The sequence below is a fragment of the Zophobas morio genome, unplaced genomic scaffold (genome assembly GCF_036711695.1).
Source record: "Zophobas morio isolate AGI-343-1 ecotype UQ-CSIRO unplaced genomic scaffold, CSIRO_AGI_Zmor_V1 ptg000024l, whole genome shotgun sequence".
NCBI lineage: Eukaryota > Metazoa > Arthropoda > Insecta > Coleoptera > Tenebrionidae > Zophobas > Zophobas morio.
Window position 1 is genome coordinate 17,678,675 of NW_026972129.1, and position 21,260 is coordinate 17,699,934.

Here is a 21,260-nt window from a genome sequence, read left to right on the forward strand (position 1 = left end):
TCCATCTGGTTCCAACAAGATGGAGCACCACCTCACTTCGAACGTCAAGTACGGCATACCTTGAATGAAACTTTTCGTGGAAGGTGGATAGGACCAAACAGAGCAGTTAAGTGACCAGCTAGGTCACCCGATTTAACCCCACTTGACTTTTTTCTATGGGGTTATGTAAAAAATCGAGCTTAGGTTATGTAAAAAATAGACCACAAAGCATCGAAGAACTCCAATAAAGAATATTAAATATGATTTTTGAGATTGCTCCTAATATTCTAAGAGATTCATTTGAAAACTTTGTGCAACGATATAATTGGGCGCTAATATAATTTTTGAATAAAGTGTGCTATGCCAGCACTATGACAGGTGATAGTATTGTCAAGGCTAGCTACGATTTTCTGATTTTCAGTATTTTTATTTTGACAATTTATTTTATCATGTTGGGAAAAAATAAAATTTAAGGAAAAAATGTTTGAATTTGGCGGGTTTGCGGTCAGTTACGTCATACACCCTCTTTTCATCACGCAAATCTCCCAGTACCAAGGCGCCTGTGGAATGTCAGTCTTCGGAAGTAGCATGCAATTTACCTCAACCAAAGCTACAACAGAGTCGATAACGTATACTCTAATGGGCATTATTTTATGCCCAGTTTAGTTTCAATGGAAATTCCATGAAAGTGTATTCAAGTTAAATTGGCATCTTAGCGAAACACAATGCTACAGTTATTACGTTGACATGAATGTTTCTCTTAGATCTCATTATTCTCATTAATAGTCAAATTATAAATTGTACTCTGTTACGGTGCTTATTTTTAATCCCAAATTTTTCGTAGAAGTGTTCTAAGACTGTATATACAGTTTTTACTGCAGAGTATTAGTTATTCGGTTTCAGTGTGCTGTGATGGTTTTATTAGTGCTATAATTTCAATTAAAACTTATTACCTCAACTTTCATGGTTTGGCGAAACTTAACCTAATTCTTTAACTTGCTTTTAAAACTATTTGTGTAAATAAAAAAAACAGTGAAGTAACGAATGTAATTGCTTTAAATTTACAAAAAAAAAAAAATGCGAGAACCTCCCGCGTCTCTGAAATATAATCGAACAAATCCAGTTTTTTTCGAAAAAATATAAGACTTGATTTTGCAAAATCTTATTTATTTTATGATGAGACTTATAAGTAAGAAAAAATTGGTCGAAGGTTATTTCGACAGAATCTCTCTCGCCCATGAAGTACAAAAAAAATATACTATTGCGTAAATTTTGGAGATGACGTCATCCAATCTGTGGTGAGGTTGATTACCCTAATTTTGGTTAGTGCCTTACCATCTACGTGATAGTCCTAATATACATAAAATTTGACAACAATCAGTCCGGTGGTTTCGGAAACTATCGTCTAATAAAAATGGACACAAACAGAAGATAGATAGCCGAAAATGCGAAAACATGAAAGTGGCTATTCTTTAGGTTACGCTCTATATGTAAAAAATATGTAACATCAGTCACAGAGTAAGAAAAAAAAGTGGTCCATCGAATCCGTGACGTTCGCGTTATTAGCACATGCCTGACCATCTGAGCCAATAACCATTTGATAAACGTTCCTGTTATATTAGCATAAAATATTATTATGCAGTTATGATTTTTTGCGAAAATCTGAATACGTAGGGTAAAAATCCAAGGCGGATTCATAAACCACACATACAGAAGTCTGTGACATCCCAGTGAAGCACTGCATGCATTATGCTCCAGCAATCCGTTTAATCTGAATTAAAATGACTTTAGAAGTTATTTAGGTTAGAAATAGAAATACACCGCGTAACACCATATAGTCGAAGGGGGGACGAACGAACGCTGATTGGCTCTACATAGGAAACATAGCATAAGAATACGCTAAAGTTGAAGTTCGGTCAACTTTTCTGTAGGCCACGATATGTCTTCTATGTTTTTGCTAGATGTGAACGGATACGTAAGATTCAATGCTTTCCAACTTTTTGTACTTAATGTATTTTATGTCATGTTACGTATGTTAAGTGGATGTGAACGAGCTTTTATTTTCTTTTTCATCTTACCAAGATCCGGTAGATACATACATACGTATAATTAGGGCATGACTTCGCAGAAAAATGACAAAAATATAAAAATTGTGTAAAATTCTGAAATTCGCGTGTTATTTTTTAAAATTTAAATAGAATTTACCAAACAAAATTTTGAGATGACGTCATCAAATTGCTGGTGATTTCAAAGATTATCTGTCTAATAAAAATCAACCCAGGCGACAGATAGCTGGAAACGGGAGACCTATTTTTTCTGCTTTAGGGATTATGAAGCTTCAAAAAAACATGGAAATAGTGTTTAAGTATAAGCCTGTGTTATTAGGAAGAAAATGAAAATTTAATAAATTATTTTATATAAAGAGTAGTTTTACTGACCCCATTACTACTACTAACGAAAATAAGTAATAACATTTGTTATATTGTTGTTATATAAAGCTTATATAATTTTGTAATAGGCCAGTTATTTATATTGCGAATATATAACAGAAGTATGTGGTAATTGTGCTAAGGTTATACTCCAGTAGTTTTATAGATTCATAAAAACTACCAAAACAAAGAATATATAACTGTTATATAGTCGTTACAGCATGTAACATATAGAATCTATAACACTGATATGTGGTAGATATATTACCGCAATTTAACCTTTGTATATCAGAGTAGCATATAACTGTTATATTGCTTGAGGCGGAGGCCGTTTCATGTTTTGTAACAATAATATGTTGTCATTATAATACTATTACAACTTTGTGTTCTATGGGTTGTTATTCAATCTCGATGATTATTGTGCTAAAAAATCACTTAGGTTGAATATATTCCTTAAAAAAAATTAAAGAAAATAATGTGAAAATGTGAATAATAATCTCGTAACTGAAGAACAACTGAAACTGAAAAACTTTAAAAACAGAAGCAATTTTAACTGTTTTCCATGCTTCAGGCAGATTTTGTGCTAGTGGTCGTGCGTGTTGTGGCGTCGTAAAGAATTGTTGAAATAAAATTTGTGATTAACTGACTCAAATGTTCTTAACGTAAAAAACTGTTGTCAAGAGATATTTATAATTGTGGAATGTGGGTAAATGGTAAACAAGAAACAAAACGGACTATATAGAGTGTGTTCATATGGAATAAAATTGTAAACAAATTTAAGAACACAGCGTGATATAAATGCTCGAATAAAATTTAAAAAAAGCTTGAAAATGTGAATGTCATTTTGTCATTTATTCCTTGTGTTGTTTTATTTTTTTTTATCTTTAAATGATTTTGGTTTTTTTTTCGAAAAACTTTTATCACCCTGTATTTCGAAACAAAGCATCTTTCTGAAAATCATCCAAGAACAAAAAATCTTAGAACAACACATTAATTAAATAATCCCCTGAATTATTGTCTCTTAGAAAACACCCTGTATAATCTATTTTTACGCTTTTTCGTACTGAAATCGTCAAATATATGTATGTTTAAGTACATTTTATAGAGTCTAATAAAGTACTCCTATATTTCAAAATGATGTCTGTTACAGCTGTTTATTATTGCTACCCCACATATTTCAAAAAATGTGGAGATGACGTAGTAACTTCGCAATATAAAATTTGTGAAGAAACTTAAAGTTTGGTGTGTGTTTAAATAAAACGCTAATTTAATATTTTTTTCTACCGCCCACGTTTTTTGGTTTTCTAATAGAGCTATTAACGCACGCAAATGACGTCACAGCAGTTCGTTAATAGCGGAAAGGCGTTCTTTAATAGATCTGGTGTAATTTAAATCGGTAAGATTGGTAGCAATGACGAGAAATGTCAGGTGAATGTCAGTGGCAAATCTAAACTTAAAATTTCCCATGTTTCCGGACGCGTAACTTCTTCGCAAGACATTTTAACCAATTTTAAATTACAAAAACTCGAATTGGTTTGAATTACAATTGTTGTTGTGAAAATTCGAACCTCAAATATTTCGTGGTTAGTGTCAGACCGACCCATCACCAACCACGACAAAAGTCCCCAGATTAAAAAAAATGCAAATTTCAAATAAATTTTGGGAAAAAACGTGTGCGGTAGAAAAAATAGTATAAATAACTCGTTCATAAGGCCATTGAGGCACTCATCCTTTATATAACTCGCGGCTTCGCCGCTCGTTCTATAAACTTGGATTCGTGTCTCAATATTTGCCTTATGAAACTCGTTCTTTAATATACTATTAACAAATACTCACTGTAATTAAAAAATTGTATTAAAAACTACTCATTAATTTACAGATAATTTTCTCTCAGTGACGTAATAATTTTGGCAGTGTTAATAAAAGTGTCTTTGAATTGTAGACTAGATAAAATATATGAGTGTGTTCTTTAGAGTTTATCAAATTGCGTACTTAAATTGATCAAATTTAGTTTCTATTACATGAATACCGTAGCTAAATATGCCACACAAACTTTGATACGAATATCATACAAACACAGGAAATACATCGGCCACAGTTTCCAGCGTGTATTGGCAACTAATGGCTTTTATCATAGCAAGAGTTGAAAATTAATGTGGTTACTGAGGTTACGTATTTAACTCAATCAGTGGTATTTGTGTTTTAGAGCTTCTTTATTTTATTTCCAATTCAATGCTTTTGGTGGCATCGTTTTCTCGTCACGGGAATGAACTTATTTAACTAAATTATGTGCATTTTTGTAAAAACAACGCTTAGTTTATTATATTATAATAGTTATTCAATAATGAAATAATTTCTATTCCACATTCTAAACTTACATGTGTGGCTATCTACCGAGCTTTGAAATTCACCCCGGACTAACAGTACATCACGTATGGGTGTCTATTTAAACTCTAATCAGTTAAAGTAAATTTTGCCCACTACACAGTGTACCTCTTCTGTCAACTCGGCAAGTTCCCTGTGTAAACTGGGAAACAGGGAAGCGACCGCGGTCTGGTTCAACAAAACCCGTTCGAGCGCGACTCTTCGACAGTCGACACCACTCTACGTCAATGGGATGACACCAGCATTGGGCCGATGTCAATTATTTGGACAGCAGTCAACAACTTTAACATGTTTGCCAAAACATTTCTATCGATTCGTTCACGATGGGTGCTTCGATTGTATCTGTTTCGAGCACCTAATTCAGCACTCGGCCAGTCGTAAAAAATACAATTTTTTACAGAGCATTAATTGGCGATGATAACGATGATAAATAATGGCAATATACTGGTATTGTTGTACAGTTATTGCTTCACGGACTTAATGTTTCGGCAATTTTTAAACTTAATTACATCATGTTGGGTGAAAAACGTCAGAACCTTTATTAGATTTGTGAATACCCACTTTAATTTAAAATATAACTTTTTTTGTTCGTTATTAATGTCAAAATTTAAGACGAATCTGCCTGAAACCGTTGCGAAATTAGAATTTATTATATAAAAAAATGATTTTTATACCCCCGGCAATGTTATTATTATTGCTTATTACTCTTATTAGGGATATTACTAAGTACTTTATAGATTTCAGGACTGCACAAAAGTATTAGACCGATATGTTTTGTCTTTCATTTTCAGTTCATTAAATGCATGAAGAGAAATGCAAATTTTACTGCCGTTATTCTATTATAACGGAAAATTTCCATACGTTGCAAAAGTAGACATAATTATATATACTGATTTTAAGAACAAATATTGAAGTAATATCTGGAGTGTTGTGGATGTGATTTTAACTTGTATTAGGTTGATTGCCTTAAGCTTTTTAACTACTTAAATTATTATTATTATTATAAATTAAAAAAAAAATGTAAGTCAAAAAAAGTATGTGAGAATAATTAAAATACAGACAAAGAAGCACGCTGTACGTGTGTTTTAAGTGAGTTCTCCAAGAAAATGTTGTGATAACGTCATTAAAATTTTAGTAGGGGACAAATATATCAATTTCGGTTGATACGATGTAATACTAATAACAGCGGTACTGTGTTCTAAGATTTTCAGAAAAATCAAGCAAACCGTTAGTTAATTAATCAACGAAAAAGTTGCTTCGTTCATTATTTTTTTGAGACAACTTTTGAGGTTGGATTTAGCTAGTAGCAAAATTTTGAGAGGACATCGTCAATTTCTTGATGGGATGATTAGCAAATTTCAGTATCAATCGAATCATTAAACTGGTAGATCTTACAAGCGCCAATATCAACAAATCGAAGATGATGTAACCAAAATGGTCACGATTCAAATGATGTAACGTTTATATCCATAGCCTATCCTACATATGCTCTTTAAAAAGTTTCGACCAAGGTAAGTCAAAAATACCTAAAATGTATCGACAAACACATAATTTTGTTTAAAATCGAAAGTCAGCAAAAATGCTGCACAAAGTACCTACTATCAATATATATTCTGAATATTCGAAGTTCTCGATGCATCATTACTGTCATTATTATTATTATACCCTTACAAAATTCATTGATAATTTTTTCAACACAAGTCCCCTCGCTCCTCAAGTACGATACAACAAATCCAGCTTAATTTTGCGAAATTTTACTTTTATTGTGATAACCTCTATTGTGGCACAAAAAGTATCCTGCTCAATGAGGTTCGTTCGGCACAAGTGCGCAAACTAAAATATATTTAGACAAAATAACCAACAGAAAAAATGTCCTCTCACTAATTATAGCATGCTTAACATCGAATGTTTATGTTTATATTTCCAAAGAGTTCGACGATTAGTACGTTCACATACCAAGCACCAGCGGTCGTTTACAAATGTGTCAAAAGAAAATGAAATTTGAGTGATTCTGTCTCGTTAAAACAGAAGAGAGGACTGATTCATTAATAAAGCTACAATTGAACAGGTGCGGATATTATTTTACTGTTATTAAACATAGGCGCGTGCAACATTATTGTATTCTTACCTTTTCGAGAAAATGAAGTGAATCGTTCTAAATGTGGTCAAAAAAAATTTGAAACGCTGTGGGTTCGGAGCCCTGTGACTAAAGAACAAGAACAAAAAACAATGTGGAGTCATAAAGCACAAAATGTAGGAGTAGACTATTGTATGACATTTAATTTATGTTCATTGTACAAAATTTTGAGAGAATGTTATCACGTTATTGATACGGATGATTAGATAAATTTTAATTATCGGTTTATCATCTACATGAGATTGCTGATACACACACAAAACTTGACAACAATCGGACCAGTAGTTTTGAAGATTATCTGTCTAATAAAAATCCGGACAGACGACAGACAGACTTGGACCTGGATTCGTGAAATGTCGAGAAAACATGAAAATAGTCAGTCGACCGATGGATTCGATTATAATACTTGACGTCATCAAATTGTTGGTGGGAGTGATTAGACAAATTTTTGTTAGCGTTTTACCGCCTGCACGAAATTTATAACATACATCTAAAATTTGACAACAATCGGTCCAGGGGGAGATTATCTGCAACATAAAAATTCACAGAGACGTCAGACGGCAAAGGGCTGACAACAGACAGACAGCCAGACAAACGGAAAAGGGAGACCTATTGTGTCGTATGATATGGGTCATAAATTTTCACAAATGCATAACACAATTGGTTCTAGAATAAAAAATTGGTCCAAGGCTATTTCGACAGAACTTCCATCGCCCTTAAACTATAATCCGACAAATTCCAGCTTTTTAAAAAAATTATAAAATTTTATTTTACGATTTTCGTTTTGAAATAACCTCTGTAAAGTAAAAACCACTGGCATAAATAACACCCCCGCAGCCGTACGTGCAATGTAAAATATATTTAAAGCACTTAATTAACGGGATAAAATGTCCTTCAGCACTAGGCAATCTGTAGCTCAAATGTTGATTTGTGTTTAATACATCGAAAGAATGTCACATAGAAATTAGTTTGATTTGAATGTGTTTGTCTTCTCAAACCAGAGGACTGAAATTATTAATTAAACCACAATTGAACAAAATGTTATGAATATTATATAAAGACGCGCGTATTCTCACATTTTCGAGAAAATGGGGTGACTCGTTCTTAATTTGATCAATAAAAAATTTGTTATGGCTTCATAAACATAGACAATGTACAATGCGAGAGAAAAAGAGAAAACAAAAGAAAAAAACGAAAGGCGAAGTCGGACATTGAACCCAGACAGGCAGACAGACAAACGGAAACGGGAAACTATCTTTTTCGTATTTTAGGGGTTATGAAACGTCGAGAAAATATAAAAGTGGCCATTTGTTCGATGAATCTTATTGCTAAGCTTCCTTAGCTTATGCTCGGGAAGTAAAAATTGGTCTAAAGGAATTTAAACAAAACTTCCCTCGCTGCTTAAATCAAGCGAAAAATTCCAGTTTTTTAGAAAAATTATAAAATTTGTTTATACAAATTTTTAACTATCTTGTAACCCCTATAAGTACAACAATATAAAAAATGCAAATCACACTGAAAAAAAAAACATTCGGTAAGGATGGGATTCAAACCCACACGACGCAGCGCACAAGTTCAGGAATCAGTCATTAGTAGATAAATGGACTAGGAAGCTTAGATGCAGGAACTAGATATCGGATACATAAACCACGTGAAAAATACCAAAAAAATATATTGTAAAGTAATGCGATAAAAATCATGGAGGATTCATAAACCACAAGTACAAGAGTAATTATGTCATAATATTTAGTTAACCTTAACTATTCCGTGCGAGGAGCGGGCGTCATCAAATTGTTGCTGGAGATGATGAGAAAATTTTGGTTAGCGTTTTACCATTTAAGGTTATTTAGACAGAACTTCGCTCTCCTCTATCAGTACAATGTAAGAAAAAAAAGTACATATAACTTGTCAACAATCAGACAATTATCTGTCTAATAAAAGTCGACAAAGACGACAGATGAATGACAAATGGAAACGGGAGACCTATTTTTCATGTACTCTAAGGGTCATGAAACGTCGAGGAAACATGAACGAAGCCATTAGTTAGCTTACGGCCGTGAAGTATAAAGCAAGTATCCGTCGGTCTGTATGTTAATAACTTTATTAAACTAAGTATTATTAAATAAAATTACAAATGTATACCATAATTTCAGACAAAAATAAATTTAAAATGTATACCATATTTTCGGGCGGAGGGAGTATAAATTTTCGAAACTATTGTCAAACAATGACTAAATTTTATCTATTTGGCTTAACTAAACAATTAGTAACGTAATATCAAAATAAGGATTACAGAAATAATGTTTTTGAAATTTGGTAACACAATTGTTTTAGTAGTAACAGAACGTTAACTAAAATTTATCGCCTTCGGGAAGTTGATGACGTCATTTAAAAAAAAATCAAATGAGCTTTTTCTGTTATTGTATTTTGTCATTTTATGAAACAGTAACTGTGTGAAGGTAGTTTTTAATTTAGCAATAATAAATTATCTTCTAGGATTTATTTTAGGAAAATTGCTTGATGAAACAAAGATACAGCTGTGTTTTTCATCGGTGATAAACTGCGCATACCAGATTTAGAACTTTAAAATCGCATTAAATTTATACTTCTCCAGATGTTCCATATTCGAAAGCAGTGGCTGTAAACAACGAGACCCTAATGTGAGATTATGTATGGACCTTTTGTAATTATTATCACGCTATATTTACATGAAACGGCAACATTGTTTAAAGTTTATGGTGCTATAAGGAGAACGCTGATCCAACAAATCCTTTTCGTGCCATAAAACATGAAAATAATATTTATTCTCTTTGTTTCGTAATTTGACGATGTCTGCTGGAACATATTTATTCAGAATATTTTAGTCTTTTATTTAATACTCGTACAACTGCCGGTAAATTACTTACGCAAGTTCGTACATCTTTATAACGACATTATTTGCGAGTTTCGTCGTAATACGCTGCAATCATAGCAAACATAAAGCCATTCCTGTAACGACGTTTTCATACAATGTGAACAGTATACATGTGGGTATAAAGACCTCAAACGTGAGACGCCTAGAATTAACATCGTGGAAGACTTTGTACTCACAATTTTGAATTTGTGCTACTTAAGATAGACTACTCAGTAAACAAAACTGATTTCAAAGTTTAACATAAAATGAACTAGTAAGACTAATGTTTTATATGTTAGTAAATTTATAATATAGATACTGTAATCTGAATAACTTTATTTTTAAATCCGTCCCTCATAAAGCTATATGAATTCGCTCAAGAACGTGATTTGCTCTTATTTTATTGAAATAAATAGCCAAATTTATGTTAAATTGAAGTTTTATGTGTTATTGATTTTTTTTATGGTCGACTATATTTTATATGATGTGATTTATTTCATCTTCTGTCATGTTTTATTTGAATAAAAGTTAAGGTGGGCTGAAAGCAAATTTCATATACAATTTTCCCTTTAATCTTTCGATTTTTTTGTTATTACCTAAATAAAATTTTCCTCGATATTGCAGACAAGGAAAAATGAATACACAAAGATATTCATCCTCACTACTGAGAAAACAGGTTATTTCTACACTAGTGTGTTGGAAAAATTATGTATCATTTTTTGATAACGCAAAACTACTGTTGTTTAAAATATTATTTTTTGTTTCTTAGAGTTTCAGTAGCACTAAAGATACAACAGGTGTCCATAATTAACTCAGTATTCAGTACTGTCAACATCTCGTCCTTATTAAACATACTAACTTTCCAACAACACAACCTATTATAAATCATAAAATAGGCATCCTTACCCCCAACAATGTTAATTGAAATTCTTGAACTAGACACAAATTTTGAAATCTATACTGCAAGATTTAATTAACAACCCTTATCGTGCCATTATGCTTATTGTCAGTAACGTTGCAAAGCTACGTTAAAATGCCAGAAGTGTTAGGTATCGAGATTGTCGTTATCAAATTATCAGTAACACTAGAGTCAGTATAAATAGACTAAACACAAAAGGGTCATTGAGTACAGCGCAGGGTTGAACAATGTTGGCTATAGTTAACGTGAAAACGCACGCAATGATCAATCGGAAAACCGATTCTGTCGCATTTAACGCATGCAGAGCCATTCGGTTGATCGTTTGATCATTTTGATTACTTGCCCTTTCTCTGCGATACGATGTTCTCTACCACTTACATGGATTTCAGAAGCGGAAGATTGTTTGATTTCTATGAGATAATCGAAACATGGTGCTTAACCGAAACTAAAACAGATTGCTCACGAACTTTCCACCTTATGGGACAAAGCGGTACGAGAATCTAACAAAACTCCGGTGGAGTTGAGATTGAATTAAATTTTAAAACTTGTGATATGTCCAGACACGTTAAGACAATTTCTTGAAAGGTGACGAGTATAAGACTGTAGTGTCGTGTGATTAAAAAATAGTAAATTAGAGTTGGCTATAACTTTAACACTTCAGTTGGCATTCGGTTGTCAACGAGTTTTGAGGTTTAGGATTCCCGTTATTCAAACTAAAGTACCTTTATTAAACTACGCGATAACAATACAAAGTTTATGGGTAAGAGCTATATGGATACGAAAATCAAAACACAACACCAGTTTTATGTTTTATACACACAATTATATTAGAATTTTCGTATAATACATTGTGAAAATTATAACGGTCAGCCTTATAAGATTAAATGGCATTCATAAAACATCGAATACCCTGACTTAGCCTTAAACTAAAAAATTGAATATGAACAATTAAAACAAATTTCTTTTGGTAAGACTAACACTAACCGGAGAATCAGAGCACATCCCCTGTACAAGATGAATGATCTTGTACTAAAAATAATTTGAAATAAATATATCCAGTATTTACAGAAATATGTTAATGACAGATTTAATATTACTTATATTAGAAACAATGCACCTAATTTCTCTGGAATATTAGAAACACGGTAACGTTATGATTAGTGTTACACTGAACGTATAACGTAATGAAAAACACACTGTTTTATTCATACTGTTGTATATAATTGACATTTGACAGTTATTGCAGAGCGTTAATTTTATTATACGAAAAAGTGAGGTTAAGTTGTACCATTCCGTCTTGTCAGCTGTGACCGATTAAATTCTAAGTTTATTATAGACATACTTCATAATGTTTACAAAAATCAAGGCCAACTTGATGACGTTTTCAATTGAACAGTCGATATATCGTACCAAAACTTTACATAATTTTTTCGAAAAATTCGAAGTGTGTAAAAATTACTTTTGGTTCATTTTTTAACAAATTAAAATTCATAATGTGTATAGAACGACCATTTTATTGGAAGTCTCGTATACGTATGTAAAATATCTATTTTGGCGCGCACTAATCGAATTGAATTTGTGATGCGATGTCAGTGATACACGCTGTTAAAAATTAAAATACCCAAAACACGTTCGTTGTTCGATTTATTGACAAATCCAAATATGTCACATCTATGTCCATAAAAAGAATAATTGTCGCTACTCGTTCACCTGTTCTCTCGTAATTTGTTTTAAAAATCGTAATTTAGTTATCTGTTTAGGGAGCAGCACAAAACCGGTGTTTTTAAAGTGTTACAAAAGTTGTAGTAAATTTTGACATGTTTGTAATGTAATCCTAATCTTAAATACATCGTTACATTAAATAAGGGTTGTGTAAACATGTACAGTACTGCTCAAGTTGACTACAATCGATTGTAAATATTTGCATATAATTACACAAAAAAAAACTAATCAATAAAATCTAGCAAATAACGTAATAATAACGGGTGAACAACATACTTTGTAGTTGCAAGAAGTTCTGGACACAAAATTTTGAGTCTATACTTGATCCATGCGATTGTGGGAAAAGTGACTGAATTGTCAAAATCTAGGTGTTTAAACTGATTAACAGTGTTTTTTTTTGCGATCGCTAATTACGTTCCTCACCTATTGCACGCTTGAAATATATAAAATCTAAAATTTCTGACATTCTTTATATCGTGCGATTTTTTAAATTTGTGATCTAATTTTCGCTGCCAATTACGTGACCAAGTAACATAGGTCGTTTCTTAGAACATATAACTCGTGTTGTGATGTTAACATAACCTAAATTGTGCTCTCTTTACATTTTCTGTGTAAAATCACGACCTACAATGCGTTTGTTTTAAGAATTCCATAGTCTTGTAAAACCGTAACAAATAATACTCAAACGTCACTATTTTTGTGTCACTTTCTCTCATTGCGGTTGAGATGGTACGTATTGCCTACCTAGCCCAAAAATTACAATAAGTGTTCTGATTGTAAAACATGAAGATGACCATTTTCGTAAATTTATTCTTGATTACACTGACATTTTTCTGATATATTGGTACTATCATCTACTACAATTTTCTCAAATAGAATTATGGAAATTTTAAAGAACGAACATAAGTCTTTTTTCTATAATTTTACATTTTGACCTGATTTCCTCTTATAGCTCGAAAAATTGTTTAAAAAAAACTACATCGTATGGAATATTTCTGGGTTTTTCTGCCTCTTGAATGTTTTTTAAGCAACAAATTGTCATTGACAATGCTAGTAGCTGCTAGGATAAGGCTGATTTTGGCAAATGAGATACCCTCTAAGAAAAGAGAGGGTGGGTGGGCGGGGCTAGTATCTGCTAAGATAAAACTGATATTGGATAATGACATACCCTCTAAGAAAATGAATCGTAGAGGGTATATCATTTGGCAATATCAGCCTTATATTGGCAAGCACTAGCCCCGCTCACCCGCCCTTTATTTTCTATTTCTACTCTCTAAGAAAATGAAGGGTAGAGGGTATATCATTTGGCAAAATCAGTTTTATCTTGGCAATTATTGGCCCCACCCACCCACCCTTTATTTTCATATAGAGTAGGTCATTTGCCAAAATCAGTCTTATTTTGGCAATTACTAGCCTAAAGATCTACCGGAACGTTCGTACAAAGCAAAAAACTGTTGAAAAGTAGATGTTTAATGAAACAGAGGAAATGTTAATTTTTCAACTTTGAAGTTTAGTATTTTCAAAAGTTTGGATTGGCAATTTTTTTTAACATTTTTTCGAGTGCTTGAGTGGTTTATTAACAACATACCATCGAGCTTATCCATGAGTTTGTGATCGTTCTGTATTTGTATGTGTTTGCACCCATTTTCTCTACTTTATGAGACCTTTTCATGAAATTCATCCTTCCAGATTTCTGAGCAGCGTTTTTATAAGTTTTTTTTTTATTGTTTTTACAGTGAATGGATTCATTTCCAAGAGTTTGTAATTGTGGTATTTAGAACGGTCATTTCAAGAGATTCTGTGTATTCAGCAGAAATTCCTTAGATACCATCACCTGTACAAAATTAATAAGCAATTGTTCTTCGGAAAATAGTAGTTTTTTTTATGTGTCATTAGTTCCATTTATTAGTTGTCTAGCGTCTTGAAAAAAGCGCAAATTATTCAAAGTGTGAATCGTGTCTTGAAGTTGTAGCGAAAATAATAATTTAGGAGTGTAATCATCCTTGACTCCATTTATTTCCATTCATAAATTTCCTATGGCGCGCAAAAACGTTGGGACAAGAAACCGAATGCCCTTTACGCGACATAAGGGCGATTGGCTTTCGTAAGTGAGGCGAAAACTTACCTGAACAATGGCACTAATTCAGAAGTAACGGAGATTAAGCTAGCAAATGTTCAGTCATCAATAACCGCTGTCATTCACAACCAAAACCATCACTTCTTGTTCAAATTGGGCGTCACTTTCACTCGTGCAGCATTTCGTTTAAATCTGAAACAAAGATCGGATAATTAGCAACTCCTGAACTCTTAAGTTCCCGTTTTTGGCGAATTAAGAAGTTATTAAAGAGGTGGCATGAAGATTCAGTCGGTTGATTAAAATCATCCAATACACTCGGCACTGTTCAAACAGAACCCTGCCAGTACAAAAAGGTTCATCGAAACCGAGGATCTTCGAGGATCATCTCCAGCTGAAGGAGTAGCTAAAGTGTTTGATATTTGGTGTAGTATCGAGATTGTGTGCGACACAAAGAGAGAGTGTGCAACATCGACGTGACGGTTCCGGTTCGAAAGCTCTCAAACCGGTAACACTCCCTAATTAAATTCCATCATGCAGGATCACTCACGGGATCAGATAGTTCATTTGCATTAACAAGTTAAAGGGAAGCGTGCGACGCCACTGTAGAACCCTCATGGTTTTACGCCAATTAGGTCGGGATTTTTTTTTTGTCGCAACTGGAAGGATTTTTTTTGCCCATAATTAGTTGGGTTATTATGTTGTGCGTGTTTGACATGGTCTGAGTACACAATATTGCAACATGTTATCTAAAAATAATACCTGACATAAATGACCGTTTGATTTAAACAAATTTAGTTATCAATTTTCAAAACTTATTTCAAATTAAATGCACTTTTAGGTAAATTTAATGTGAAATATTGTTCATATTTTATATAAACATTATTCTAAAAACATTAGACAGTAGGTAAATGGAGAACGCTCTATAGAAGTTGTTTGATTTAATGTTGACTGTTTAATTTTCATTAATGATTTTAATTAATTAAAAGGACAGTAATCGTTTTCCCCTCCCATAGACTAAATTTGGCTTATATGGTCTAATTAATAATAATTAACCTATAGTAACAAAATATGTATGTGTGGACAACTATAAGGCAAAAAATTCTGCTATGCGTGTGTTTCCCTTAATAAAATTTCGTAATGAAGTCATTATTGGTTTATAAAGACACACATGTATGTAATACTAATAATAATTACGGTGTATTTTTCGGGGAAAATTAGATAAGCCGTTTTTAATTTCATTAATTAAATAAATTGCTTCGTTCATTTATTTGACACCCTGTATAAGTAATTCTAAAAAATATTAATGCATTGATAAACTACATCTGTGGACTCATACCATTTTGAGATGACGAAATAACGTACCCGGAGGGGAAAACAAGTTTAATATGATAGCTTTAAAAGGCGAAAGTGTCAAATGTTTGAAAAGGACAGGTATAAAATTGTGTACCTTTTATAAAATTTAAATAGGGTTTACTATGCAAAATTTTGATCATGTGTTTATGCATAATTTTGATGACGTATTAATGGGGATGTTCAGGGAAATTTTGGTTAGTTTTACCATCTACAAGAGATTTATAAAATATTTCACAACGATCAGTGCAGTAATTGTGGAGATTATTCTCTAATATATAAAATCATCAACAAACATTAAATTTACAGTACTTTCCTAGTTTATTACTCTCTGGAAGTAAAATTTATGAACACAAGAAAATATGTTCCTCATTCCGTTAAATCTACATTATTCTGCCATTTCAAAACAACAACATATTGTTATCTTTTTCGGGTATTTAAAATTGGCGTGGGTGAAACTCAACAATTTATTTCTTAGTAGACCCAAATTCTCTCAATATTAACTGGACTCGACTCGTTGACTGAATCCTTCGTTCCCGGCCGCCGTCACCAATGATGAGTGATCCACCATCACCGTACATACTAGAAAGCCGTCGAGAAAACCATAGACGTCGTATCGGGGCGGCGCATGGGTTTATTTCGTAACAGTATTGATGTTGTTTCTTTTTTAGAGAAGAACTTACAAAAGCTATATGTTCAATTTTATAAAATTTATACACACTTTCAGACAATTGCAGCAGTTGGTTTTGCCCTGCCCTGCATACATATATATTTTTCTCAATATCAATGTTTTACTAAACATTCTGAAAAAGTTCGTTGTGCTGTTGCTTTTAAACAAATTGTACATTTTTATTCCGCTAAGTCTACATTTTACGATAACCTATGTATGCTAATATCGAAATAGGTGAAAGTGTGTTAATATGACTATTAGCACGTTCCGACAACAAACATCTGCGTTAAAAGAAAATGAAATTTGATTTTGTCTCCTCAAAACATAAGAAGGAGCCGATTTAATTAATTAAGCTGCTGTGGAGGAAAGCGGGTCGAATTAATTTTGGGCAGGTTGTTATTTTGGTAATTATTATTTTATTATTATTAAATTTAGGAGGGACCGACTGCATTCTTACATTTTTTTCGAGACAATGGGTGAATGATTTTTGATTTGAGCAAAAAAAAAGAAGCAACATATACTTAAGCAAAACAAAGGTAGATGCGTAAACCTCAATTACAGGAGTATATTATTTCACAAAATTTAGATAACGTCATTTACGCAGTATAGTGAGTGGACGTCATCAAAATGTTATTGGGGATGATTAGCCAAATTTTGATTATTAGCGTTTTATCTTTTATATGATCTTCCTAATATGTACATAAAAAATTGACAATTAATCCAATAGTTTCGAAGATTGAATAAAAGTTGACACAGTTCAGACAGACAACAAACGACAAACACACGGAAACGGGATGCCACTTTTTTGATCCTCTATTTATTTCATGATGACCTTGATGTGTTAACAAAATATAAATAATATCAATTACAAAATATAAGAAAAAAAAGTGGCCTATGAGAGGGATTCGCGTTATTAGGAAGACGTTTCATCAACTGAGCTAGTCCGTCATTGCCATTTATACTGTTATAAAATGTTATTATATAATTTAGAAGTTTTTGTCAAACTCTGTATTCCTAGGTTAAACAATCAAGGTGAATTCATAAATTACAAGTAGGGAAGTACTTTTATAAAATTTAAATAGTATTTACCATGCAAAATTTTGAGGTGCTCATCAGAATTGTGTGAAAACGATCAGACAGCTTTTGGTTAGCGTTTTAATACGCATTTAAAATTTGACAGCAATCGGTCTGGTAGATTCGGAGACAGAGATCTTTTTTTTACACTCTAACAGCTCCGAAACGTCAAGAAAACATGAAAATAGTCATTCGCCTCACGAAGTAAAAAATAAAACTATGCCATCAAAACACAAAAAACATTGGATCTCAGGGCATATAATTTAATAAATAAGTACCTACTTATTTAATATTCAATGGATATTATCAAAGTTATGGTATAGTGGAAATTGAAGACTAATTCCGTCGGCTGTTATTAACTTGTTTATTTTTTTAATGAAAGGAAAATTACAAGTTAATAGTTCAATAGTGGGGGTGCTGGTTCATTCTTTACGGAAATTAACATGAAAAGCCGTAAAAGTTTCAGAAAAGCACAAAACATTTTAGATGAGAACGACTTCGGAGGTAAGTTTTCCGGTTTTCTGGTTCACTTCAGTCCTTCAAAACGCGTCAGGGAGTGAGTTTTTTGTACAGGTGGCCACCGATTTTTTAGGGGTGAGTTTTCTGGTTCACTTCAGTCCATCAGACAATTTTAGGGAGTGAGTTTTTTGCTCAGATGTCGACTGCTTTTTGCTTCACTTCGAACATGGCCGATTTATTTAAGGGTGGATTTTTTGTCCAGGTGACTCGTTTTTTCTTTAAGGGTGACTCTCACAATGCACTTCGGTCGATCCTTAAAAACGTTTTAGGGGTGAATTTACTGGCTTTTTTGTGCAAGTGGTAACACTTTTTAGGGGTGAGTTTTCTGGCTCACTCACGACCACGGTCGATTAACTCCGGCCAGGTTCCGAGCTTGTCGAGATCGCGCTTTTCGACTACTTTTCAAAACTACTGCTTTTAGGTTGTTTTTTTTGTGAAAATGGTACCTTTTTGCTAAACTTTGCATATGTGACCGCTTTTTACTTTACCAGTTACTTTTTAGTTTACTCGACATTTCGTAATCTCTAGAGTATCTATGAAAAAATAGTTCTCCCATTTCTTTCTGTGTCGTTTTTTATTAGGCAGGTAATCTTTGAAACCACTGGATCAAATGTAGTCAAATTTTTCCATCTGATTTCCTGCAAACTGCTTTTTTGGTCAATATAATCAGCGCATAGTTTCGGAGATTATTTGTCTAATAACAACAATTATTTTGATGGTAAATAGCTTCAGTTAATTTTTGGTATTTCTGCTTACACTTTTTTTTATGGTCGTGGTAACGTTTAAGAGAAACCCGTGTTATCCCATGATGAACTTCCACCGGTTATGCGGATGGAGATGTCCTTTTTTGACGGATGAAAAATGGACACTGCAAAAACCGAACTGGGAAAGGTGGAACGAGTGAAGAGAACAAATTCAATTTGCTTCGACGTTATAAATAGCAGAAAAGCGGATATTTGCCGTGCGCGAGTTTTCATTTTTTTCACCCTACTTCCGTTAATTACAAAAACTGATCGACAAAGTCGTTCGCAGACCATTTTGATGCGAAAACAAGCCGATTAAATCATTTGGGGCAACAATAGCAAACTGCTGGCCGAAATTAATTAACAAAATCATTTCTCAACTTTCAATTTTAATACCGACTAGAAAGTTTCTCCGGTATATTGTGCTAGAAAACAACGCTTGATTAATAAAAAATTTAATTAAATAACTTTTAAAAGTTAAGATAAAGCGTCTTTGTTCGCTCCCTGTCTATATAAATTATACACAATTCTGCACCTTAATAGTTTCTACACTGTGTGGGTATTCATTTAACAAGCAGGTAACTCCGCGAAAAACTCTTGTAACTTGCAAATGACAGATTAATTACTGCTATCGCCAGTTCTAATAAAGTTGTTAAATTGAGTTTAGCGGAATGCATTACCACAAAATTTAGACACATCGCAAGGACTTTTATTTAATAAGGTTTTTCCACAACATGAATAAAAACTGGACCAATTTTTAGTATTATTATTGTTTGTCTTGGAAGGAAAAGAATCTACAAAAGACAAATATTTGAAACTGGTTTACAAAAAAAAAATCAATGGGATTAACCCGCATTATATTACTTACTTTGAAATGAGACACTCTTTCAGTCGGATCTGTTGTAAATAATGACGCCCACGATGTCTTAAATCGGGACTACTACCAAATAAATATTTTCTTATAATCCATAATTTTATAATATCGCAGTCATCAGCAAATCGCGTCGTCGAATAAACAAAACGTCAGCTCAACTATTCTCCGCTAGAGGATGGAAATTTCATAGAGAAATTACCTCTCCGATAATGCTTTAGCAAAATATTTATCAATTGCAATTCAAATAACTGTTATTGAAGCAAACAACAATAGAGAAGGGAATTCGGAGCAAGAACGGGATTGGAAAGGAGATTAAGGAAAGTCGGGTAACGGGAAGTGGGATGCCAAGGTCCCGGAAGCAAGGGATGTGTGACCTAATTCAGGAAAATAGTTCCGTCGCTACAGGGCGCAGGAGAGTTATGTGGCCTTATGACAGCACCGGTGACGTTTCCACGTCATAGATATCATCCAGGGACGGCTGGTCGGGAGTGGCAGAGTGGGCAGCACTCAAGCAAATAATATCAACGTGCTTGAACCAGGGCAAGTCGTTATTAAAGAAACTAACAAGAAGCTATCTGCAGAAAATATATATTTGACGCTTTTCAGTAAAGTGACGTCATCATTTTTTTAAAGGAAGTATGCATGTTTTAATATAACTTTCAGTAATAATATGCATTTTAAAACTTTTAAAGTAATCGATCTAGTATTTTTGAAGATTGTTTGCCTAATGAAGTTACAGTCTACAGATAGACAGAAATGGGAAACCTATATATTTCGTATTGAGTTAAATAAACACGAAATTATATATTCGTTCAATGAGCATATACAATACTTCTTAACTATGGTTTTGGAACTAAATAAAGAAGAATATTAGTACTAATCTGAGTTTGGTTATAAAAAATATAATCATTTACTTGCGTATATTGGTAATTACTTATTCAGATGCTTGCCACACAAGTAATCGCCATCATTACGCCCTCATCGGATAATGTACTGTTATTATTGTACGACAAGTCATTACAGACGTATAAGTATTTAATGTTACTTACAGTAAAAATAAAAGTCGTGTTGACTATATTTTTTTCTCTATATTTTGTCTGCTTAGATTCTTTACTGTAAATTATTCAAAGCATTAACAGCTATTTGAAAATAATTAGAAACGATTTTGACTGTGTAATGTCTATACATACAGTTAGGGCCAGTAAGTCTTGGACATCATTTTCTGTTATTTTGAAAATTGTAATATAATCCATAGTCTATACTGTCACTTTGACGTTTGAAGTTAAAAAATAAGATTACACAATACTTAATACTTTTATACTTTATATGACAGTGGAATTATATTGACGACCAAGAAATTTAAAGATTTAAACTTATCTTAAAATTATTACGAGCCGCTACTGTCGGCCCATATTGATTGTCGCGATGCCACCACCCGACATTTTGCCCCAAAGACAAATAACTTTTGACATTCTCACAGGAATAAGTA

At 32.9% G+C, this 21,260-nt stretch overlaps 1 protein-coding gene across 1 annotated transcript in view; it reads right to left on the reverse strand.

Moving 5' to 3' along the window:
• Positions 1-21,260, reverse strand: part of Glut1 (Glucose transporter 1) — a 337,838-nt gene that overhangs the window by 151,343 nt on the left and 165,235 nt on the right. Inside the window, exon 3 of the mRNA XM_064064028.1 lies at positions 14,590-14,733. The gene's annotated coding sequence lies outside the window, so the exon portion shown is untranslated. The remainder of the gene's footprint in view (positions 1-14,589; positions 14,734-21,260) is intronic.